This window comes from Lactuca virosa, chromosome 5 (assembly GCF_052849685.1).
Source record: "Lactuca virosa cultivar CGN04683 chromosome 5, Lactuca_virosa_CGN04683_v6, whole genome shotgun sequence".
NCBI classification, from domain to species: Eukaryota; Viridiplantae; Streptophyta; class Magnoliopsida; order Asterales; family Asteraceae; genus Lactuca; species Lactuca virosa.
In genome coordinates this window covers 456,374,877-456,401,510 of record NC_136430.1, presented here as the reverse complement: position 1 = coordinate 456,401,510, position 26,634 = coordinate 456,374,877, and the positions used below count along the sequence as shown (strand labels likewise).

General features: G+C 37.7%; 1 non-coding gene across 1 annotated transcript; it reads left to right on the top strand.

Annotated features, from left to right (window-relative positions):
- The first annotated feature begins 18,468 nt into the window (after positions 1 to 18,468).
- LOC145118064 (small nucleolar RNA R71) lies at positions 18,469 to 18,575 on the top strand. The gene has a single exon (XR_013713048.1). It is a non-coding gene; the product is annotated as a small nucleolar RNA R71 (small nucleolar RNA).
- Positions 18,576 to 26,634: the final 8,059 nt, after the last annotated feature.

Below are 26,634 nucleotides of genomic sequence, written 5' to 3'. Positions count from 1 at the left end.
CTCTTAATTAAAATGGTTAACAAGATACGACACAAAAATTAGATTATGTTCTAAACTTTCAACACGAAATGACACATTTATTTTTATACAACCTTTTTTTAAACAACTAAATCTTCTAAACGAACCTAACAAGAAGCTATAAATTATAAAACAATATCTAATTGTGGTTTTAAACCACTCAACCCAACCAACATTAGTCTAATATACAACTTCTTTTAACCTTTTAGGTAAAATGAGCATGGCCAAAACCATAACCATAACCAAATGTAAAGAATATTTTAGCTTAAGTCATTTTGTAATGTAGAAGCCACTAATTAACTATCTCGGTTAATACTTAATTTTTGCTTTTTTAATTAATATTTCATATTCCATAATCTCATTCCCCACTATGTGACTTCTATATTTTAAAGTTATTGTGAATTTCGCCATTCGCCTCCCAAACAACAACTACTTCATGTTTTTTTTCACATTTTCAATTCCATGTCTCTAACTTCTACTCTTTCAACATATTTGGTGTTTCAATCTCTACGGCATAATATATTTACAAAGTCTAAATCATAAACCTTAAACGGGAAAATGGGTCGACAAAAAATGATAAAGAGTTTCTTTAGTAGGCATAGTATCATTTTTGTAAATGCTATACATATAAAGAGTTTCTTTAGTAGACATAGATAATATTACTTTTGTATGGTTTTGACATCATCAGATTATGAGATTATTGGATAGAACCCAATAGTTTTTTAATCAATCTATATAATCAGCCGGCTTCCACTTAGCGAAGATAATGGCTTCAACATGTGTTATGCTGAAAAACTCAACATGAAGATTAAAGACCCGTCAGTATGGCTCAAGGAAATGTGTGCATCGCGGAGTTGATATTGATACTTTATGATAAGGATTAGAACCAATTTGAATGAATATAATGTTTCCTTATATGCGGAATACTCCCTCCTTCTTAGGGATTGCTATTCACGGCTTGGACTTGATATTTATGTAATGTTAGGGTTTTTGTTAGATAATAAGATAAGGCTTTTATATTGTATTCAATATTTTTCTCTATGCAAGTTATCCTAAAACCATCTCTAACCCAACATTATTTTGTTACATCAAAGTGGTATAAATTGATGCAAATAATGTTTCAACTTCAACCTGCTCTTTTTTTTCATCATTTAATACACCAAAAAAATACTTCCTAGTATATTATTTATTTATAACTTATATATAGTCAAAAATACCCTTCAACATACTAGATTTTTACATATTTACAATTTTTTTATGTTGTAATAACTTTATAAAATATATTATTACAAAGTATAACCAAATAAATTATTTACATATTAATAACTAATATCATTTAATATATAATATAATATTATAATTAATAATTATTACATTTATAATACACCTAGTCATATTCTTATAAACCGGAAATAAATAAATATAGAACTTTCGAGACCAAAAATGACACTTAAAAGTTTGACACAATTTTGGGTGCAAATGAATAATACAACACCAAATTTAGTGTTATCTTATTCCTTTACATCAAAATGTTGTAACAATTGAGATGGGGTTGGGATGCTTTTATACCATTATAATGTGAAAATGAGATATGAAGTAGAGTTGGAGATGCCATAAAGAATGTGTTAATAACTACAATTTGTTCTTGGTTATCTACCATATGTATTAAACTTATTTAAATTAATATAATCTATATTTTTTTACATCGTTATGTTGTTGATTTCTTAGTAAGTGTTGGTGATTTTAGTGTCACCATGTTATTTTATGTAATTGGAACTAACATGTGAGTTAAGGGGCTTCATAATTTGTACTCTAATATATGTACGGGTTTGTGCGGAGTGCACACATGTATAAGATCGAATTAGAAGCGGGTTCGACGACAAGTCGGAGGTCCGGGGCAGTGCCCCTGGGTTTGGGGTTTCCAAAGGGGATTATGGTAAAATTGACGAAATTCGTCAGTTTTGGAAACCCTAAATCCTCACTAAATTACGGATTTCCTGGCTTGCTTCCAAAGCAACCCATGATGACCAATCCTAAAAGGCAAACCCTAATCTCGTTTATTATAGAAACGACTCTTCTCTTTGAGAAGAGACACATGATCATTAGTTCTCTTTTCTTCAAACGAACATAGAATCTTTCTAGCAATTTGGCTTACAATTTCTGTGCCTAGAATCGTAAGTGTCCTCTTGGATTATCCTAGACTGAATTTCTTACAACCCAAGCATGGGGTAGAAATATCAGTTCGGAAAGTGTTTACACGATCCAAGGGGTATCCAGATCTCCTATACAAATCCTATTTCTTTCAACGGTAAGGGACCAACATAATAGAAGTTTTGGATGTCTAATTTGTCACCAGTAAAATCTAAGTTAGTTTCTTAACATGGATCACAAATAAGGACTTCGTGAGTACTGTATAAAGGAGTATTCTTTGATTTACAATCAATAAATACTTTATATATAAAAGTAATGAATACATGTTTTGTTATTTAATAGTTACGTGTAAAAGGTTCTTTACAACAAAAAATGTACTTGAAGTTAGATTTTGTGAGTAATCTTTTGAAAGTTATAAATATCCATACACGTTTTATCTCTATTTTCTTTCTTTTCAAATTGTATCTTTGACGGTTAGCGTTTTAACTTTTAAGAAATATACTTTTATCTTACTTTCGGTATAATAAAATATACATATCCTCAACAAGAAGACAATTGCCTATAAGAATTGGCGAAATCAATGCAATATATTGAATTCTTCTAAGGAACTTTTACACCAAAACATTATGACTTAAAAAGAAATGTTTTTAGCATATCATTGTAAATTCGCTTTTTATTACTATTTCAAGATTTGTTAGTTACATATTTGAAGCATCTAGTTATTAATAATAAAAAAATAATTAAGATGTTCTTTTGTTATATTGACCAATTGAAATATAAAAATATTTTTATGAAAGTTAGACAAAACAACTTATATATTATTGTATCTAAAAATGCTTAAACTCATAACTTAAAAGTTGCACTTATAATCATCAAGATCTAATACTATATTTTTTGAACAGAAGATCCAACACTACATGACTTGATTTTTTTTTCCAAACTCCTATAAATTTCTAGTATATAAGGGTAATAAATTACAACGCCACAAAAATAGAGGTATAGATGTTCAATATACATAAATACAAGGTGGAAATCTCAACATAAACATAACGTCAGCATTGGGCCCACAAAAGCCTATAAATAGTAACACATCCACTTTTTCCGAATCTTTTCGCGCCTCCTCACGACTCTTGCACGACCCACGGCCCGATTCAACTCCGTACATAAACCCTAGTCGGTTCAAAAAAAATTAATCCTCAATCGTTTTCGTTGATTTCTCTCACAAAAAATGCCGATTAAGCGATCTCGCACTTCAAGATCTTGTGCGCATTTGGAAAATGAAGATACCGGTGCTAATGTTCAGATACGGCAGGCGGAGCAGTCGTCTTCCGCCGTTGGAGCTCGGAATAAGGCGGCAAGAACATCAATGTCGGAGGATGAAGTAGTGAATCCACCAAATCAGCTGCGAGAAGTGGCTTTCACAGTTGAATCACTGCCACCGTCACCTCAACGTCAACCACCGCCACTTCAGACCCAGCTCACGGATGGAGGCGTATTTTCACTACACATAAATCCGAGGTTTCCACCGGCATTACTCGATGTATGTAACTTTTGTAAGAGAAGGATTGGACCAGAGGAAGATCGGTACATGAACGGGTAAATTTCATCTTGAATATTTCATCCCACCTAATTTTCTTTTACAATTAATCGATTAGACTAGTTGATGTTACTCATCAGTTGAAGGATTTTGAAAGTCTAATATTTCTGTCTCGTGATTATGAATCTGAATTCGTTTCATTGCTGAAAGGTGCAGAGGATTGGAAGCATACTGTTCTCCTGCATGTCGGGCAAAATTCAACAACTTGATGATAGCTGCAGGGAAACGATCTCCTGATGCAGAACCTTCTATGAATCGCCTTCAATGGAACAAGAAGAAGTGAAAGCTTATATGAATATGTATATACATACATTAAACAATTAAGTAGAGTAAGGTTCTATAAATATAAGATAATAATTAAAGAATACTGCAAAAAATGGTTCTCATGATCGACTTTAAAATATTTCTATTTGCAAATGTTGTTTTTTCTTCTTTTAAATTTGAAATGGTTATTAAATTATTTTATTTATTTTATTTTTATATTTTTATATTTATTTTAATACGACATTCATAACTATTTAATAGGAAGCGGCCTACCCCAACCCCGAACCACCCCTTCTGACGACAAAACTCTATGTTATAGTGTTATACCTTCTTTCATTTTTCGTCACTATATGTCATATCTGTGCCATGTCATTCCTTATCAATTATTCAAACCATTTTATACCTACTCTTCACCTCTTGTACAAGTCGGTGTAGCAAGATGTACACCATAAAAGAGGGGAAGGGTAGAGGGAGAGAAAAGAGACAACTCACAAAAGAGAAAGTGAGAAAATGACGTCAACATCACATCGACAGGAGATGAGTGTGGCGGCGACCCTAGGCGGTACAATATTCCCATCAACCATGTCAGTACCTCGTTCCCCGTCAGGGAGAGTATAACACATAACCAAAGTTGCAACACCATCCCATCCTCTCCGTTCGTTTTCTCCAGCAAGTAGTACCACTGCACGTTGTCAATGAAAACTCAAGCAAAATCAAACCAAAATTACACCACAACTTTAACCAGAAAATAAAAAAATCAAGAAACTTCAAAGAACAACTATACCATTTTTAACACAAATTTGGCTATGAACTTTTGTACATTCTCTAATCTCTCTCTAAAGATTCATATTGGTTTTGGTTTTAAACTTTTGTAGAAGTTCTAAACTCTCTTAAAAAGATGCCAATTGGCTTTGGTTTTGGCTATGAGTTCAGTATCATAATTACTTGAATTATGTCAAAAGTGATCAAACAAAAGTAAATGACCAAATAAAGCGGTAATGTATATAATTTTTAAAGAATCTAAGAATTTGTGCAAGATTTGAGGGTGATTAATCAGCGGAGAGGACTTATGACGAAAACTTGATTTATCTGTTTGTGATGATCTGGATTTAATAACGGAGAATCTAAGTATCAAAACTCTTCCATTTCTAGAAGGGAGAAAGAAATCAGTGTTTTGGCTTCAAAATTTTATCTATGTACCAAAATAGCGGTGAACTTTAACTTCATAACCAAAATAATGGTGAAGTAGAGTATCAAATTTCTTCAATTTTTGATTGAAGCCTCGTTTCTTCTTCCGAGCAACATATTTAGATCCCTAATTTAGATATGGGAGAGGGGGTTTGAAGGGAAGGGAGTTGTCAGCTGGAGGTGGCACGCAGTGTGTTGCTATGTATAGAGGAGAGAGATTGTAAGAGATACAAAGGCGCATGGGTCCACTAGATGAAAAGGGTGGTTGTATGGGCTTAATTATTAATAAATAATAAAATAAAAAGTATAAAATATATATAAAAAGAGCAAAATTTTCATTTAGAGTTTAACAAGGATTAAAATCATAACCAACCTTGTCAAAAGGACGAAATTTGCAAGTTGAAAGCTTTTGGACGCAATCTAAAGAAAATCGAAAATCACTGGGAGTATTTGGTAGTTAATTCTCTAATAATTATATATTATTGGCTAAAAGGACAATATTCTGGTCTCCCAATATCACCCGATGACCTTTCTTTTGAAATATCAGAAAATAGGACAATATTTTGGTCTCTTGTATCAATATGATTTAAAATTATTCCATATAACATACATACCTTAAACATTAAGCTACTCCCCTTACATCCATCAACAAATAGAATCTCATGACCACGAAATTTAATATATGTTGATTGTTTGTTCAAAAATACTAAAACGAAAATAATGGGTTTCGAACTCATACTCTCCAACATAATTGCATTACATATTAGTTGGTTATGATGAACCACGAAAAAAGTATTACGAATATGGATATGAGAGTTGAGGATAAGAAGACTGTGGATGACGTGCCCATTGTTCGGGAGATCCCCAATATGTTTAATGAGGATTTTCCAGGAGTGCCTCCTGAGAGACAGTTTGAGTTTCGGATTTATCTGATCCTAGGCGCAACACCGATAGCCTAGGTGCCCTATCGCTTAGCACCTCCGGAGATGCAGGAGTTGTCTATGCAGCTGCAGTGGGGACCACCGATCCTGTTTGTAAGAAATAAAGATGGTTCACACTGGAGGTGCATTGATCATCGGGAGTTGAAAATGCTAACGGTGAAGAACCGTTATCCACTTCCGAGGATTGATGATTTATTTGACCAGCTTTAGGTTGCGTCTTGGTTCTCCACGATCGATTTGAGATCGGGTTATCATCATATGAGGGTCAGAGATGAGGATGTATAGAAGACAACCTTTAAGACCTGCTATGTTTACTGTGAGTTTGTGGTGATGTCATTCGAGCTCACCAACGCACCGACAACATTCGTGAATCTCATGAATCGGGTGTGTAGGCTGATGTTGGATCAGTCAGTGATAGTGTTTATTGATGATATCTTGGTCTAATCTAAGACCAAGGAGCAACATGAGGAGCATCTACGGGAGGTATTGGAGACGTGGAGGAGGGAGAGACTTTATGACAGGTTCTCCAAATGTGAGTTCTGGTTGCGCGAGGTGTCGTTCTTGGGGAAGATCCTTAACCAGAAGGGTATACTGGTTGATTCGGCCAAGATCGAGGCAGTGATGCAGTAGGAGATTCCGAGGATACAATCGTAGGTTTGGAGTTTCCTTGGGCTAGCAGGTTATTACCAGAGATTCATTCAAGATTTCTCTAAGATTGTTGTTCCTTTGACTCGGTTGACAAATAATAATGTTACATTTCAATAGAGGCCTGAGCATCAGGAAACATTTGAGACCTTGAGGCAGAGATTGTGTGAGGTTTTGATTATGACCCTTCCCGAGGGTATGGATGACTTTGTGGTCCACTACGATGCGTTGATTTTAGGTTTGGGTGCAGTATTTATGCAGAGGGGTCATGTGATTGCTTATGCATCGAGGCAATTGAAGCCTTACGAGGCGAATTATCCTATGCATGACTTGGAGTTGGGGGCTGTGGTTTTTACCCTCAATATTTGGCAACATTATTTGTATGGTGTCAGTTATACTATTTATATAGATCACAAGAGTATGAGGTATCTGATGGATCAGCCGACCTTGAACATGAGGCATCGCAGATGGTTATATGTGGTAAAAGATTATGACTGTGAGATTATGTACCATATGGGAAAGGCTAATATTGTGGTCGATGCCTGTAGTCTCAAGGTAGCGAGTGAAACCATCAGAGATCTATGTTTGAGGATGGTTATCATTTCTCGACTACTAGATCTGATCAAGAAAGCACAGGTAGAGGGGTTAAAGGGTAGAGTTGGAAGGAAGAGAGAATCAGGGGCCAGATTCTATTATTTTTCAGAGATAGTCGTGGGTTATTGACTTTATGCGGCAGGGTATGGGTTCCGATTGCTGACGAGGTTAGGCAGATATTGTTTGAGGAAGCACACAAGTCTAAGTTTTCAATCCATCTACGGGCCATGAAGATTTATAAAGATTTGAGACTGAGCTACTGGTGTCCCTGCATGAAGAAGGAGATAGAATGGTATGTTGAGAGGTGACTGACTTGCTGGAAAGTCAAGGCCAAACATTAGATACCCCATGAAAAGATGAAATTGTTACCCATTCCCATGTGGAAATAAGAGGAGATCACCATGGAATTTATCATGAAATTGCCAAGGGTGGCGCGTGGGGTTGATTCGATTTGGGTCATCATGGATAGATTGACCAAGAGTTATCATTTCATCCCTATTTTGGAGAACATTTTCGCCGAGAAGTTGGCTGGCATTTACATCAGCGAGGTAGTCGCTCGTAATGTGGTTCCATTTTTGGTGATTTTCGATCACGATGTTTTTTTTTACCTCCAAGTTTTAAAGGAAGTTTCATGAAGAGTTGGGTACTCAGTTGCAGTTCAGCACATCATACCACCCCCAGACCGATGGACAGAGCGAGCGAACTATTCAGATGCTCGAGGATATGCTTAGGAAATATGTATTAGATTTCGAAGGGAATTCGGATACTTATCTTCTATTGGATGAGTTCTCCTACAACAACAATTATCATGGCAGTATTAATCGAACTCCCTTTGAGATGTTGTATGGGAGGAAGTGTCGGACCCCAGTTTGTTAGGGCAAGGTCGGGCATCAGGTTATGGGGAGTACTGAGATAGTACTCAAGACTACTGAGTTGATCCAGAAGGTATGAGATTGGTTGCAGACCGCATAGATGATGGGTTTTATAGGTGTAACAACCTAACAATCAAATAAATTTAAAGTTTTCTAAAACAATCCATTTCATTTGTAAGTGTTTACAAAACCATTGTTTCAAAACTATTATTCAAGATCAGAGTATCCCAAGATCCAATGTCATAAAAATAGGAAGATGTGCAGGATTATGCCTTCACTTTCCCACGATCCTCTAAAGTACCTCAGACAATAAACTAAAACCGTAAGCCAAAGCTTAGTGAGTTACCCCAAAGTACCATCACACAACACAAAAAACAATAGCATGCAAATATGAGCCTTCAGCCTGACTGGACCACCTCGCATGGCCTACAACCTATCTGGACCGCTTCCGAGCCTTCGGCATGACTGGACCGCCTCGCAGGGCCTACAGCCTATCCGGACTACTCTTCGGGCCTTCGGCATGACTGGACCACTTCACAGGGCCTACAACTTATCCAGACCGCCCCGGGTGTCTTGGCCTTCAGCACAAAGCAAGACCGCCTCAACCCAACCACAATATGTCGACATATGTATCAAACAAATATAAACAGAAAACCAGCAAATACAGATAGTCATACTGATCTACTAATCAAACTTGTAGTAGCATAACACTATCCAATAACCAGAAGTACATAATCTAGTGGGCCGACATTGGTGCCTTCGACACACGGGTACAATGAGGAAAACTCACCTGAAATGAAGAAACCCGAGAACACTGCGATACACTTCCTGCTACATTGCTTGCTCTTGTGGATCCAGTAACACCAGAACCATATAAAATCTTAATCACCAGTCAAAACCCTCAAGTTTTACCTAAAGTCAAACTTGGTCAAAAAGTCAACAATCAACGGAGTCAACAAAAGTCAAAGTCCAAGGTTGGTTGAGTACACCCTGCATACTCAACTTACGCCCAACGTACATGGGATGCTTTAGTACGCCCATCGTATGAAAATTATGCCAAACGTACGCGAGCTGGTTCCATCCTTTCCATTAAGCACTTAATCCTTTAAGGACTTTTCACCCAACTAAGATCTAGCCTCAAAACATTGTATTAAGTCATAAAGTTTCCACCTTTATGACTTTCCATGGCTAGGGAAGGTCAAAAAGCTAAAATCTTAACTTATTAATCCATTAAGACATCACAACTCTTGCATGGAAGGGATAGAAGGACCAAAATCACATTTTTATGGTTCATAATAGCTCCATAATGGATAAAGTTTCCAACTTTATCCATTAGAATGGTCCCAACAAACAAGATCTAGTCTTTAAGTGTCAAAAGGACCAAAAGTGCATCTTTTTCAACTCAATCCATTAAGTCCAAATCTCCAACCTTCATATCTGAATCAGTATGATGTTTAGATGGATAAAGTTTCCAACTTTATCCATAACAAGGTCACGTACTTTCAAGATCTAAACTTTATGCACTTAAAGTGACCAAAAAGCTCATAACACCCAAAACTAGCTAGATCTAACAATTTCATCATCAACATTCAAACTTTATACCTCCAGAATAAAGATCAAGGTGAACAAGGTCTGGATCTACAAGCTCCAATGCAACCAATGCTTCTTATATGAGTTCCTTCTTCTCCAAGGTGGACCAAGAACACTCAAAAGCACTTAAAAACACATTCTTTTTGCTCACAAGGCTCAAACTGGGGTTAGGGTTTCAAGAGAGGGTGTTGGAGATGTGGAGGCTGAGAATGTAATGGGTTTGGGGAAGTTAAGGAGCTTAAATAGGGCTCAACCCACGAAAACAGGGCACTAATCGCGTACGCCCATCGTACTCCTAGTACTCCCAGCGTACTAGGGATGCCCTAGTATGCCCAACGTACTCCCTGTACACCCAACGTACATGGCTAACCCAAAAATTGTCCTAACTTCAAGTAGTCGTAATTTCTTCATTTCAACTCCGTTTTCAACATTCTTAATATCCATAGAAAGGTGTTGAAGAGATCTACAATATTGTCTAAATATCTTGGACTAAAAACTTCCCGGAAAAAAATCCATATTTCAAGCAAGAAGTCTGAAACATCACTTTTCTTGTTTTACCCCTTTTACTCCAACATAAACCAAGGGCTTGGATCGCATAACCAATATTATCAACATCCAATAGGGTCTAAACCCTATTCCCTTGAAGACCAAAGCCTTTACTTGATCCATTTATTGTCTACAATCCCGAAATAAGAAACATCTCGGAACTGGATGTTACAACTCTCTCCCACTTAAATTGGATTTTGTCCTCTAAATCCGTCTTAGTTATGATTTCCAAAACTACAACAGCATATTCCATAAACTCCCTCTAATTATTTTGACATAAAGGAACCTTATAAATAAAGATCGAGAGACCACTCGAAACCCCCAACTGCCAACAAGCAATCCAATAACTTGAAAATGCTCAATCGCAACAATTTTCTTTCTCCCCTTAACTGTATAACCCAACTTCCAGAGAAAACCACACAAACTAGAAACTCTCAGAACTACAACCACAAACCAACTTCGTCACTATACTCCCCGAAACCGGAAACCATCAGTTTATACTTCAGAAATCTTACCCTAAGACTGATGATCATCCATTCATCGAACCTACCCCTAGTCATTGACTAGGGACACCACCAAAACGTGCTGAAAGGATACTCAAGACATACCGATCGCAAGTCACCCATATTGATCAATGCGCTTTCAGTACCCAGTTCGCTTTTGCTTTCATAGTCAAATAAAAACATAGAACTCATAAGCATTACCAACTCAACTTGAAGTGCACAGAAATAAGAATGTGTCAACCAAACACGATATGTTATCAACCTCAGGTCGTGTGCTAATGATAACTAAAATATTTATTATCGATTGACTCTTGAAACTTTCAAGATAAATACAACTTCCACTGACTTCTTGACATATGAGTCTTCTCTCAAGGAATATTCCATGACGAGCTAAAACAAATATTCAAAAGTTCGTGTGGATTCTCGACAAGAAAACACTTCATAGAATAGGTCTCAGTTTATCTTTTGTTTCTCGATTAACGAAAACATCACAACTCCAATTCTATATGTGCTAGAGTAAGAAAATATTTTTACTCCACATATTTCGAGGTGTTTTCAATCTTCTTAGTTTGAAATGAATTTCAAGATATGATTCATAGTTACTGGAGAAGGGCTCTACAACTTGATTTGGAACAAAGTGTGACTCATCTATGATTTAACTATTTACAATAGTATCCGATTCCTCTTCTTCATCATACAATTGCACTAAGATATTTTTTAGGATCAATTCTGATATAAATCCACAATCACTAAGATGAACAAAAAGCATGACACTAAAGCATTCTCGTTTCTCATCAGATTGGAGAATCTTTTATCTTTCTGACTAAAGGATTCTTCTTATTCGCTCTGCTATTCTTTGTATCTTTTCAATGTATCAAAATGATGCTTAATCTTATAAACACAACCATATTTACTAAAACATCAAAAAATCATGACGAATAGAGTTATCGTCCTTTGTGGTGGATCTAAATAGTCCATATCAACATGTACTAGATCCATTAGTCCTTCATTTGACTCACATAAACATGTGATCAATGAATTAGTTATAATTTTCCAATAAACAAGATTCTCATATAATATACAATACGACTTGTACAATACCAAGTATCTATCCAATTGGTGATGAGATTTCTTTTCACTTGGTCAATTATGACAATACCACATGCGATATCATAAGAATCAAATCCACAATTAATATTACTAATATTAGAAATGTAAGCAACATTTTCATAAAATCCATTGCAAGGAAATATAAACTAAGGCAACCAGATAAATCAAAATTTTACATTTTTTGAAAATAAACAAAAAGTTGGAACTTGTCCTTACAACACATAAAATGAAAAATTTGTTTCTAGACATCTTTGAAGAGTAATAGTAATCTATTAAATTATCTCAACTCCTTAGTAGTAGCTCCAAATTCTGATCTTCGAACCATGTGATCAAAATCCATTTCTCATGATCATATTTAGCTTACCTAGATCAAGCTTCCTTCTTTATCTTAGCTCATTTAACACCATTAAGATGTGATCATCACATCATGTATTAAGAGTCTATGAATAGGAAATTATATAACAATGGAGTCAGATAATGGATGTACCTGAAGTAAAGTTACACGACTTGACTTTTGTAACGTCTCAAAAATCAAAATAAATTTAAACTTTTTAAAAACAACCCATTTACTGAAAAGAAGTGTTTACATAATCATTGTTTTCAAAACATTACTCAAAACATAATCTCCCAAGATCCAGTTAATCATAAAACCTAGGATGTGTACGGTCACACCTTCGTCTAGCCACAGTCCTCTAAACGTACCTGAAACAAAACTAAAATTATAAGCCAACGCTTAGTGAGTTACCTAGAGTACCAATACATAAAAATAAAATACAAGCATACAAACATGAGCAGCCATCTTGATTGGACCGCCTCACAGTACCTACAACCTATCTGGACCGCTCCACAAGCAGCCGACATGACTGGACCGCCTCGTAGGGCCTACAGCCTATCTGAACCGCTCTACGGGATGCCGGCTTGACTGGACCGCCTCACAAGGCCTACAACCTATTCGGTTGTCCCCGGGTGTCTTGGCCTACATCTCAAAGCAAGATCGCCTCAACCCAAACCAACATGTTGACATATCCAACTAACAAATATGAACACAAACCGGAAAATATAGATAATCATATGTATCTAACGGATCATAACATCATAACATCATACGGTAAGTAGGATATCAATCCGATAGGCCGATCTTGGTGCCTTCAACTCGTAAGTACAGTGAGGAAAAATCACCTCACAATCTGACCAATATCTGATCAATACTCTGCTCCTAAATACCGGCTCAACCCAAATCCTAAATGTCAAAACATTTCCATTCTAAATTAATAATATTTCCCCACAATACCCTTGGTCAAAACTGGTCAAAGTCAGCAAGTCAACCGAGTCCACTCAACCCCGATTTGACTCAGGATTCGTACGCGGGGCGTACTCTGGAGGTATACGGGGCATACAAGGGTCCAAGGCATTGGGGCTAGATCTGCATATTCAAGGTACGCCCAGCGTACGCAACAATTCTCCTCTTAGCCTATTAAGAACTTATTTATTCGACTTAATACTTCCAATTGCAGATCCAAGGCTAAAATACCATCATGAGTCATAAAGTTTCCAACTTTATGACTTTTCATGTCCAATAAGTACTTAAAAACAATATCTCAACATCTTAATGCATTAAGACCTTCTATAGCATGCATGGAGTAAAACCAACCATCAAGACTACATTTTTATGACTTAAGACCCCTCCTAAGGTCTGGAAGGACGACTTATTGGATCAAGAACATGTCATGCTCAAGAATAACCATATTTGGCACAAAAAGTGTCTTAAAGGAAGAAATGTCTAGATCTACACGATGGAGTGATCAAGTTGTGAACTTTATACCTCCTGGAGGTTGCTAACATGAAGATAATCTCAGATCCAAGATGCTTCCAAGATTTAAGCTCTTCTCACCGCCTTCTTCTTCTTCAACAACACCTCCAAAACACTCCAATGGGCTCAAAATGCACTCTTCTCACTTAGGGTTTTCTTGGGATCGATTTTCACAGAGGGGGGCTGATGAAGTAATGAGAAATGAGGCTATAATGGTGATTAAATATATACCAAACCCTAAAAATTATGGTTTTCAATTTCTTCACGTACGCCCCGCGTACGAGGTGTTCGAAAGGCCCAAAGTGCATCATCAAGTTTATCTGACCATTCCTTTCGATTCCCTCAAACCAATCTCTCCAAAATCCTCTTTAATGTCCTATTTGTCACTTCACTTTGCCCACTTGTTTGTGGATGATAAGATGTGGAAAACCTATGATGTACCCCATACCTTTTCAACACTTTGGCTAATTGATCATTTGCAAAGTGAGTGCCCCGGTCACTAATAAGAGCTTTAGGAACTGCAAATCTTGAGAATAGCTTTTTTAGAAATCGCACCACCACCCGAGCATCATTAGTAGGTAATGCTTGTGTCTCCGCCCACTTAGATACGTAGTCGACCGCCACCAAGATATATTTATTCCCTTTTGACATCGGGAAAGGTCCCATAAAGTCAATCCCCCAAACATCAAATATTTCACAAACTTGAATATTACGTTGTAGCATCTCATTTCAGGAGGATATATTCCCCGCTCTCTGGCATGAATCACATTGCTTGACATATTGAGCAGCATCTTTAAAAATTGTGGGTCAATAAAACCCAATATCATAGATCTTTTTAGCTGTGTAATGTGCTCCATGATGTCCCCCAGCGGGCCCGCTATGGCAGTGTTCCAAGATTTCCCAACTTTCGTTCCTGAATACACATCTTCTTATCATCCCGTCTGCGCAGCTTCGGAAAAGGTATGGCTCGTCCCAAAAGTAGTACTTGATTTCTGAAAAGAATTTCTTCTTTTGTTGGCGGGTTAAATCTTTTGGAATATATTCAGTAGCTAAGTAATTAGCTATATCTGCAAACCATGGCACCTCTCCTGCTATTACTAAAAGATACTCATCGGGAAAATCATCTCCAATCTTGTTTTCTTCCAACTCCTCCAAATGCGGGTTTTCTAATCTTGACAAATGGTCGGCCGCTACATTTTCCATTCCCTTTTTATCGCGTATTTCAATGTCAAACTCTTGTAACAGTAAAACCCAATGTATCAACCTTGGTTTAGCATCTTGTTTAGCAAAAAGATACTTAAGGGCAGAATGGTCGGTAAAAACTATTGTCTTTGACAAAACCAAATATGGTCAGAACTTGTCAAAAGCATATACCACCACTAGTAGCTCCTTTTCGGTAGTAGTGTAGTTCTCTTGTGTTGGGTTCAAGGTCTTGCTTGCATAGTAGATCGGCTGAAAATGCTTGTCAACTCTTTGTCCCAAAACAGCTCCCACCGCATAGTCACTGGCATCACACATAAGATCAAAAGGAAGATTCCAATTTGGGGCTATCATGATAGGAGTAGTGGTTAATCTTTCCTTTAATAACTGAAATGCTTCATGACATTCTTTAGAGAAATCGAATGGAGCATCCTTCAAGAGTAATTGAGTCAAAGGCCTTGTGATCTTCGATAAGTCTTTAATGAAGCAACGATAAAATCCCGCATGGCCAAGAAAACTCCTCACCCATTTTACATTTGTTGGAGGGGGTAATTTGGCTATTGTGTCAAGTTTTGATCTATCCAATTCAATTCCCAGCCTTGAGACCTTGTGTCCTAGCATAATTCCTTCCTTCACCATGAAATTACACTTCTCCCAATTAAGCACAAGGTTAGTCTTCTCACATCTTGCTAGCATGAGATCCAAGTTGGACAAACAATCCTCAAAAGATGACCCAAAAACCGAGAAGTCATCCATGAAAACCTCCATAAATTTCTCGATCATGTCGTGAAAGATAGCCATCATGCACCTTTAGAAAGTAGCCGGTGCATTGCATAACCCAAAAGGCATGCGTCTATATGCGAATGTTCCACTTGGACATGTAAATGTGGTCTTTTCTTGTTTTTGTGGGTCGATTGGGATTTGAAAGTACCCCGAGAAACCATCAAGAAAACAATAATATAGATGACCGGAAAGCCTTTCTAGCATTTGATCGATAAATGGCAACAGGAAGTGATCCTTACATGTATCATCATTTAGTTTTCTGTAGTCGATGCAAACACGCCACCCGGTTACTGTTCTTGTTGGAATTAACTCGTTGTCTTCATTAGTAACCACCGTCATTCCTCCCTTCTTTGGTACCACTTGCACCGGACTTACCCATGGGCTATCAGAGATTGAATAAATGATACCCGCGTCTAATAATTTAACCACCTCCTTTTTGACAACTTCTTGCATGTTTGGGTTAAGTCTTCTTTGGCGTTGAACTACAGGTTTGGCTCCTTCTTCTAAGTTAATTTTATGAGAACAATAAGCTGGACTAATTCCCTTGATATCGGTGATCTTCCATGCTATGGCACCTTGCCTTTTCCTTAGCACTTCCACAAGGCTTTCTTTTTCATGTTTGGCTAGATCAGCAGCTATAATTACTGGTTTTTGTTCCCCATCTTCAAGAAATGCATACTCCAAGTGATTAGGTAGAGCCTTGAGTTCGGATTTTGTGTTCTGAATGCTGAACACGTCGAGTCCAATGAGGGGACTCGTCGAGCCCTGGGTGAAATTCGCTATCGATCGGGTTTCTTCGAATGGACTCGTCGAGTCGGTCGAGGCTACTCGGCGAGTCGGGTGTTCTGTACTTCTAATCAGATCATTATATTCAGCTTCTTCGAGCAGTCTCTCTATCTCCAGCAGGTCTCTTTCAGCATCGAAATCTTCTTCAAGGATGACGGTGGACTTGTTTGGCTCATCTTCATTCCATTCCTCCATTAACTCTTCCAACATATCAATCGAGAATGCCGTGTCATCACTATTCCTTGCATGCTTCATGGATTGATCAACCCCAAAAGTAACTGATTCGTCTCCCACTCGAAGAGTAAGTTTAGAATCTCGCATGTCTACGATAGCACTCGCGGTGTTTAGGAAAGGTCTTCCAAGTATGATCAGGACTTGAGGGTCTGCTTCCACATATAATACTATGAAGTCCGCGGGGAACACGAACTTATCAAATTTAACCAATATATCTTCGCATATTCCCCTTGGGAATGTGAACGTTCTATTTGCTAGGTGAATTGCCTTTCGAATTGGCCTTGGCTCCGGAAAATCTAATTTCTTGAAGAATGAGTATGGCATGAGATTTACACTTGCCCCTGAATCAGCCAATGCATAAATGGTAGCCAAGTTTCCGAATTGACAAGGCAAGGTTAAACTTCCCAGATCACCTTTCTTCTTAGGTAGTTTGTTCAACATGGCAGCTGAACAGTTCTCATTCAGAACCACTTTCTTCACCTCTTCCATCTTTTTTCTATTAGTTAGAAGTTCCTTGAGGAATTTGGCATATTTAGGCATTTGTACAACCGCCTTTATGAATGACATATTAATTTGAAGAGCTTTTATATGTTCCAGAAACTTCTGGTAGTCAACATCATTCTTTTCTTGTCTAGATCGAGCTGGAAATGGTAGTGGAGGCTGATATGGCTTAACAGGAGGCTTGTTTTTCTCTTCAGGTGGGGGACTCGTCGAGTCCGTAACTTCGACTCGGCGAGTTGGATCGGGAATTTGTGATTCTTTATGTTCTGCTTCTTCTTCTTGAACCAGCTCAGGATCTTCTTGCTGAATGGGGGCCAAGGGAGTTATAATCTTCCCACTCCTAGTTGTCATGATATTTATATGTGCACCTTTTGGATTACTTTCGGTATTACTAGGAAGTCCACCCGGTCTTCTCTCGTTCACTTGTTGTGCAAGTTAGCCTAGCTTCTTTTCTATGTTGAGAATAGATGCTTGCTGATTTCTAAGCAGAGCTTGTTGATCTTTCATCATAATTTGGTGTTCTCTCAACATGTTTTGTTGATCTTTGATTGCAACATCGGTATCATTATGTCTTTTCTCAGACGCGGCCACGAATCTTGTAAGCATGTCTTCCAAATCTGATTTCTTTTCATACACCGGTTCCTCCTTTTGATAAAAGCCTCTATCTTTTTGCTTATATTTCTCCTCCTTTGTCTTTTTTTACTCATCATATGGTAGCCATTCTTTCTTGGGTTTTCGCCAATTGTCATCATACCTATCTCCACTTGAATAACACACTTACACTTTCTGGTTCCTGTTCTCATCGAGGTCACAATCTTTAGTAAGGTGGGGACCTCTACAATTTTCACATCCCACTCTTATGGCATGGATGGATTGGTCCATCTTATTCATCCTTCGGTCCATGCTTTCCAATTTTGCCATAATTGTTGCCATGTCATCCGTAATAGAATTCACCGCCCCTCGAGTTAAGTCATTCATTGGGTTGTGATATTCTCTAGAGTGCTTAGAGAATTCTTCAATTAAAGCCTTTATCACTAGGGGTGGATTCTTTGTGAGTGGTCCTTGCGAGTCAAGGAGTTGTCTGGTTGTCACATTTACTCCATCATAGAAAATAGAGACTTCTTGTTGGCTGTTTAGATCGTGATGTGGGAAATTTCTTAGTAAATCCTTGTATCTTTCCCATGCTTCATAAAGTGACTACTCAGCTTGTTGTTCAAAATTGGCAATGGCTTTCTTCAACTTGGCTATCTTTGATGGAGGGCAAAATTGGTCTATAAATTCTTCTTTCATTTTAGTCCAAGTAGTGATGGATCCTGGAGGGAGTGATTTCAGCCAATATTTCACGGCTCCCTTGAATGTGACTGGTAGCATACGTAGCAAAACAGTGTCGCGAACCACATTAGGGACATTGAAGTAGTCGGCTATGTCATTGACCTCGTCAAAATGCTTGTATGTGTCTTCATGATCCTTCCCGTAGAATGGGATTTCCTTAAGTTGAGCAAGTATGTGGCCTTTAAGTTCAAAGGTGGCAGTTGTAGGAATTGCGGGTTGTACGAGTCCCGGACCGGTGTCGTCGCGCATCCTTTTCTTCCATTCACCCATGGGAATTTCATCGATGTTAGCCATGGTGTTAGCTAGGTCGCCCTCTATGTCGCTTCCTCCTTCAGATTCACTTTCTTCTTTTTCGGATTCATACACGATACCGTCCTTCTTCGGGTCTTCGTCCGCTTCTGAAAAAATGTTGGATTCTCCCACTTTCTTGCCCTTTTTCTTACTAAAAACAGATTTGAGATTCTTCAATGGAAAATTCTTCGATGTTGCGGTTTCTCCTACGATTTTGCCTTTGTTTTTCCTCAAAGTTGTTTCCGGGTCTCCAAGTGGTGGAATGAAAGGTGTACCTCCTCCTCTGGTCATAAACGACTGCAATCAAAACAGAAAATACGCGTAAAAAGAACAAAAATAAGCTAAAACGAAATTTTGTGTTCAGTGATCTACTCGTCGAGTAGCTTCGACTGCACTCGGCGAGCACAAAGCTAAAACATAAATAAATTAACCGAAAATCCTAAAACATAAAAACTTAAAACTTATCCTAATAACTAATTTACTAAAGCAGTAACTTTGTGCAAGATGGTTCTCACACAAAAAACTTGATGTGTGTGGAATGCACTGGTTTTAGTCCTACTTTTAAGTTGTAATTTTAACACACAAAGGTAGTGAACCTGTCTTTTAGTGGTATAGTTGAGCAGGTAGGGTATCGAACTCGAGGAATGAAAATTAAACTAATAACTAGAATTAACTAAGCAAGTAATAAAAGTAAAAGGTTTTCTCTAGTTTTACAAGACTAGAAACTTTGACACACTAACTAACACACAAATTAAGTAACTAATCAGCTAAAAACAAGTAAAAGCTAACCAAATTCAGTAATAGAGAGGTTTCTATTTAGGTTCGATTCGTTTACTCCTATGGTTGATTTATGACAAGTGAAATGGATTAATTGTTATTGGTTACCGACTAAGGTGATTAGATTCACATTTGCTATTACCAATCCTTAGGAAACAAATTAACTTAAGCAGTGATCAAGTGTTTAAACTAATGAATTTCCTAGTTTAATTATTCGGATTAAATAAGACTTGTAATTGGTTAATCAAATTAATAATTCAATTAACCTCTTGTTGATGGTTTATCACACAAGCTTACACATTAATTTACCCATTCTCTAGTTAACCCTAGTTTCACATTCACTATTCCTAGTCACATAATAATGTTTTCAGATATATCACATGAGGTAAGCAATTAAGAGATGTTCATGCAGCTTAATTACTTGTCAATTAACTGAAAATAGTTATGGTTAATGCATAAGGTTCTTTAACAAGCTTAATTTAATAAAATTCACCAATAAACAATTAATCCTACCATAAATCAATCCATAGTTATAAACTCATCTACCCTAAACAGAAACTATAGAATTTAGCTCATAATTACAGTAGGTAGCAATCCAAAAACGAAATCTAACAATGCAATCATAATGTAATTCAAGAATAAAGTGAAAAGTAAACTTATGTTGCCTTGAATCTCCTTGGAATTGAAGATTAGGGTTTCTCTCACGATTTCGAGAGCTCCAGGTGCCTACTTGGTCGTCAAGTAATTCTTCCCCAAAAATCCCAGAGAGCCTCAATTCGGGAATTTGACTTCTATTTATAATTTTCTGAAAACAGGGTCTACTCGTCGAGTAGATAACCGACTCGCCGAGTCCCCTCTGTAGAGTCCGTATACAGCAAGGACTTTTTGTTTTGCTTCGCGAACATTCTTGGGCACTCGTCGAGTAGACGTCCAGACTCGCCGAATCCTTCATGATTTGACTCTTTTTCTTTAGTTCTTTAATTTCCGGGCTTCCGTTCGCATCTCCTTCTTTCGTTTGCTTCCGAGCATATCTTTTGGACTGAAAATACAATTTAAGTAGAATTAAGTACCTTTTGTCCATAAATTGCAATAAATTAGCCAATATATAACAAAAATCTATACTAAATATATAGCTAAATATGCACATATCAAGGCGCATAAGTCAATGTTTTCTATTCATCAGGGTGGGATAAAGATATATAGAGACATCGAGGTTGATTATTGGTGGCCCTGAATGAAGCCAATGTGGCCTGGTATGTAGAGAGGTGCTTGACTTGCAGGAAATTCAAGACCGAGTATCAACGACCTCACGGAAAGATGGAGCTGTTGGGTGTTCCCATTTGGCAATGGGAAGAGATTACAATGGATTTTATCACGAAGCTACCATGGACTACGCATGTGGGGGGGGGGGGGGGTAGATTCGATTTGGGTTATCATGGATAGATTGACCAAAAGTGTGCATTTCATTCCTATTCAGGAGAGCATTTCTGCGCAGAAGTTAGCAGATGTCTATATCCAAGAGGTTATGACACGACATGGGGTTCCAGTCTCGGTGGTTTCAGATCGGGATATTAGGTTCACTTCCTGGTTCTGGAAGAGATTCCGTGAGGATTTGGGTACTAGGTTGCTTTTCAGCATGATGTTTCATCCACATACTGATGGTCAAAGTGAGTAGACTATTCAGACCTTGGAGGATATGCTTCAGGCATGCGTACTAGATTTTGGTAGAAGCTGGAATACGTACCTCTTATTGGTTGACTTTTCTTACAGCAATAGCTACCACGCCAGTAATGGTCGACCTCCTTTTGAGATGCTCTACGGGAGGAAGTTTTGGACCCCGATTTGTTGGGGCAAGGTCGCTCAGCGAGTCATGGGTAGCACGCAGGTGGTGCTCTGGATTTCTGAATTGATCCATCAGGTGCGTGGGAGATTGCATGTAACATCCCAAAATCATAATAAAACTTTTCATTTTTAATTAAGGAAAATCATTGTTTTCAAACAACAACCAAGTCAAAAACCAAGTATGTGTATGATCACGCCTTTGCCTTTCCCCGATCATCTGAAGTGCTGTCACACCCTAGGCCGAGGCGGCGGAGCATGTCGGGTTGTGCGACTAAGTTCATGGATCACATGTAAACTGACTAAATAGCACAAGTACAACAATAAACAAAATAGCATTTGTATTCCATCTTCAAGTTCGAATACAGAGTTCTTACATATAATAATAATAGTACATGAATTGCCTTAACAGGTAGGCATAATAACAAAAGCTAGTAAACTAGTTTGCCTGAAATCCATGTTTATTTGTCCTCTGAATGCTTGAAAATATTGATTTCCTGAGAATACATGTAATTTTGAGGGTCAACATCAATTTGGTGAGATTCGCAGGTTTTCTGCTAATAGCAGTAATACTTTTAAAAAGACTAAAATGTATTTTCTTTATAAGTATAACTATACTTAAAACAATGTTTGTAAAGAGTCTTTGTATAAGTTCTGAAAACCAAATGTATCTTTGCATAATTAAATCCATACTTAAAAAAATGTTTGTAAAGAGTCTTTGTATAATTTCTGAAAGCCAAATGTATCTTTGTATAAGTAAACCCATACTTCAAATATTTTTTAAAACAACCAAGCTCATGGTTTTGTAGTAAAAGAGAGAGATTCTAGTTAATGTTTAAAGTGAGTCATATAACCAAGCTATGTGACTATATGTACCCCCTATGTCGCTTCATTATACGTCGTAGTAACAATATTAGACACTTATCACCACTTCAATTGATCGGTCGACGTTATAGCTAGCAACCACAGGTGGAGATGTCAACCCCGTATAGATCTATACATATGTATCTCACTCCGAAGATTAAAGGTTATAGTAGTGTGGGTATGCTTAGTTTTTAGACTCGGCTAATGAATATAGTCTCACTAAAAAGCCCTTAACTAAGGTATGTGAATACCTCTCAACCCTAACTTATAAATGGATAAGTTACTAGGCACAATAAATTGTATAAAGCTTATAAAAGTCGAGCATAATTGGTAAGCATGTATAGTATAAGGCACTAGATGTATAGTTCAAATATGTAGAAAATACTACAAAGTTTCATGACATGCAGTTTATGACACACATAATGTCACATAAAATGATAGGTTTTGTAGCAACATAGCATATGTTATTTTTATTAGTTGTATCAACATAACATATGGAAATATATAGGTTTTAAAACTAGTTCATGTGTTTATAACATATAAATGTTAAACCAATATTTTATAAACTAGTTATAGATTCTACATAAAATAATAATATTTTATGTGTATATTTGTATTATCTAGCATAAGTAATACATGTATTCTCCCACAATAATATATAAAAGAGGGGTCGTAACACTTAACTTAACATGTGGTTGTCGATTTGTTTCGAGTATTTGATGCGAGAAACCGAGGTGTGTTGCTTCGAAACTGAACCATCGAGACTAATTTAGTTACCTATTTAACCAAAGGATATATTTGGTATTAATTATTAAGTATGGGGTTGGTTTGGTAACATAATCAATAATTGGGACTTAAAATGTAATCATATTCCAAGAAAGGAACTAAAATGGTTTATTCAAATTCCAAGTTTGAGTTTTGTACTTATCTGTTGACATTTTCTCTAAATGGTTAACATATAATGGAAGTTGAGACTTTGGGATCTGTTTTGAAAACATTTGGATGTTTTGGGATGAAAATTCAAGCCTTTGGATGTTACCGAATGTGAATGTGACTGGATGTGATTGGGTGTGAATGGGTGGGTGCAAACAGATGCGAATGATCGTAATGGCTCACATCCTAGTGTAATTATTTAAGTGTTAGTAAGTGAAAAAGGGAGCTGGATGCGAATGGATGCGATCGGATGCGAATGATCGCAATGGTCTACAACCTAGTGTAAGTCTATAAGTGTTAGTGAGTGCGAAGGGAGCCGGATGCGATCGAATGCGAACGATCGCAATGGTACATAGTCTAGTGTAAGTCTTTAAGTGTTAGTGAGTGTGAATAGGAGTTGGGTGTGAATGAGTGCGACTGGATGCAGAAGTTGGTTTCATGGATACGAAACCCATATGAATGCGAAAGTTGCATAGATGCGAATAGGATATATTTTGTGAACAAATTTTAAGGGATGGGCCAAACGAATTATTTTTTTACTGAAGTTTGGGGTCATTTGGATTTGTTTTGTAAAACGTTTTCGAGAGAGGGTAGGTTTTGGACATCTTAAATGGAGGTCGAACAGGAGGTAATCACCTCCTGTTTGTTCAACGTTCATGTAAAACCCACAAAATTAAATAAATGATTCTTTCGATTGCATTACGAACGAAAGTAACACAGAAATAAAATTAAATGGTGGCGGTGGGGTACTCATAAAGCAGCAGCAGTAGCAGGACGAGGTGGTGGTAGCCGATAGTGAAGGATGGTGATGGGTGGCAGTGAACTCCGGTAGCCTCCTTCTGACCAGTTTCTGGATCCTTTGGAAACAAATCTACAAGAGGGAGAGGGGTAAAGGAGATGAGGAGGCTGAGGTGGTGTTTGGGTGTGATTTTTGGTGGTATAAGGGTGGTTTATGGTGGTGGAAGGTGGTGGTGTGTGGTGGTTTGGTGGTGCTTCTACATCGAGAGAAAGAGAATGAGAGTAAGGGAGAGTGAGAGAGGTGTTTTTGGATGTGATTTGTGATGAGAATGAAGAGCTTGAGGCTTCTATTTATAGTGTGGAAGGCCTTTCACAATCCATGCACCACCATGTCTCCATAGCTAGTAACAGACTCCATGCATGCCATGCTTTGTACTATAAAGATGGAGTGTACACAAGGAAAAGAGGTGGTGGGAAGGAGTCACGTGGGCAAGGGGGGTCTAAGAGGATTATGGTTGATTTCTATCATTCCTTGCAAGCACATGTGGGCCCCACAATGAGGTCATGATCTCCAAAATGCCCAAAAACCATCATGATTTGGTGCATCGAGATCCCGACATCGGAATTTTTTTTTCGAAAGTTTCGTTAGATAGAGCTGAGTTTAAGGATTTCAAAAACCCGAACGGATTAATTTTTTGAGTTATGGAACTCCGGAAAATCGCGTTTAAAGTTTCGCATCTAAATGACCTGAACGCTCGATTTTTCGACTTTTGCAAATATTTTCGCTAAAATTTTTTGAGTATGAAATTAAATATTATACCATATCCTGAGTCCAAAAAAACTCTTGAAATTTATATCGGAGGTGTGCAAGTGCCTCAACGGATCAATTCAGTTTTAGCAGTTTAAAGAAAGTTAGTGTTTCACTGGTTTGTTTTCTTATAACTGTCGTATCCTTTGCATACGAACTCCATTTTGGATGTTATTTATATTTTGGAAATAGGGTAACATGTATTATGAGATAAAAATATTTGCTTTGCTCATAACTGATTAATACGAATTTTCAGTTTTTCAGACGCTTTAACTAATGTTGTAGTTTGAGTTGTGTGATTCGTGTGTCAGTTTACACATTCGGAAGTAAGATATCATACTGTATCTTATATATAACTGAAATGAACTCATATATTTTCATTAGATGCACTAAAACTCAATGAGTCAAATTACAAAGAGATGTACTGTGAATTGACCGCTTACAGTCTTTGACCTAAATTTTGGGATGTCAAAAGTACCTAAAACAATAAGCTTAAACCGTAAGCCAAAGCTTAGTCAGCTCCCCCAAAGTACCGTAAACGGAACATATACAAATAATACATATTGCATCCACAACCTCGGAGTTGGATTACCCTCGGCCCACAACCTTTTGGTTGGATTTGCCCCGGCTCATAACCTCACGGTTGGATTGCCCTTTTCTGGCCCACAACATCACGGTAGGATTGCCACCGGCTCACAACCTTTCGGTTGGATTGCTTAGGTTTATTAACTGGCAGCAGAGTCTCAACCCAACCACACCATGTCGACATTTAACACAAATAAACATATAAGAGTAACCACATAAACATACAGATCTCAACAGTTCACTAGAATATACCAACATTCCAAAACATAATACACAATCTACTACGCCATAGGTTGCCATGCCGTGGCGACCTTAAATGAGATCGTGATGTTTTTTGGAACTCCATTCCGTGACGCCTAGCCCCACGTCGTGGCAACCCTAAATACTTAGAATTTTGAAATTTGAATTACCTCGGGATCCGGATGTTACAATTCTCCCCCACTAGGATCAGAATTCTTCCTCGATGTACGATGTTGCGAATAACTCAGGGTAGTGCTCTCACATCTTAGCCTCAGGTTCCCAGGTCCGTTCGGAATCCTTTCGATGCTGCCACTAAATCTTGACCAAAGATACCACCTTGTTGCGCAAGGCCTTCAATTTCTTATCCAAAATTTCTACTGGTCTCTCAACACCATTCAGACAATTATCAACCAGATTATCACCTAAAGGAACCACTAACAAATCATCAGCTACACACTTCTGTAACTTAGAGACATAAAAGGTGTTGTGAATCTGACTAAGCTCCTCCGGAAGATCCAACTGATAGGTTACCCTGCCTACCCTGACAATCACTCGAAACTACCCAATATACCGGATCCCCAACTTGCCCTTCTTCCGGAAGCGTATTACACCCTTCCAGTGTGATACATTCAGTAAAACTATATCTCCGACCTAGAACTCCAGCTCAGACCGACACCTATCCACATAACTTTTCTACCGACTCTAGTTGTTTGCAATAGCTGCCTGATCTGTTGAATAAGCTATGTCGTCTGATGGACTACTTCGGTCTTTCCCATGACCCTGTGACCAACTTCTCCCCAACAGACAGGGGTACGACACTTCCTTCCATGGAGAAGCTCAAACGACGGCGCACTGATACAGGAGTGATAGTTGTTGTAAGAAAACTCAGCTACG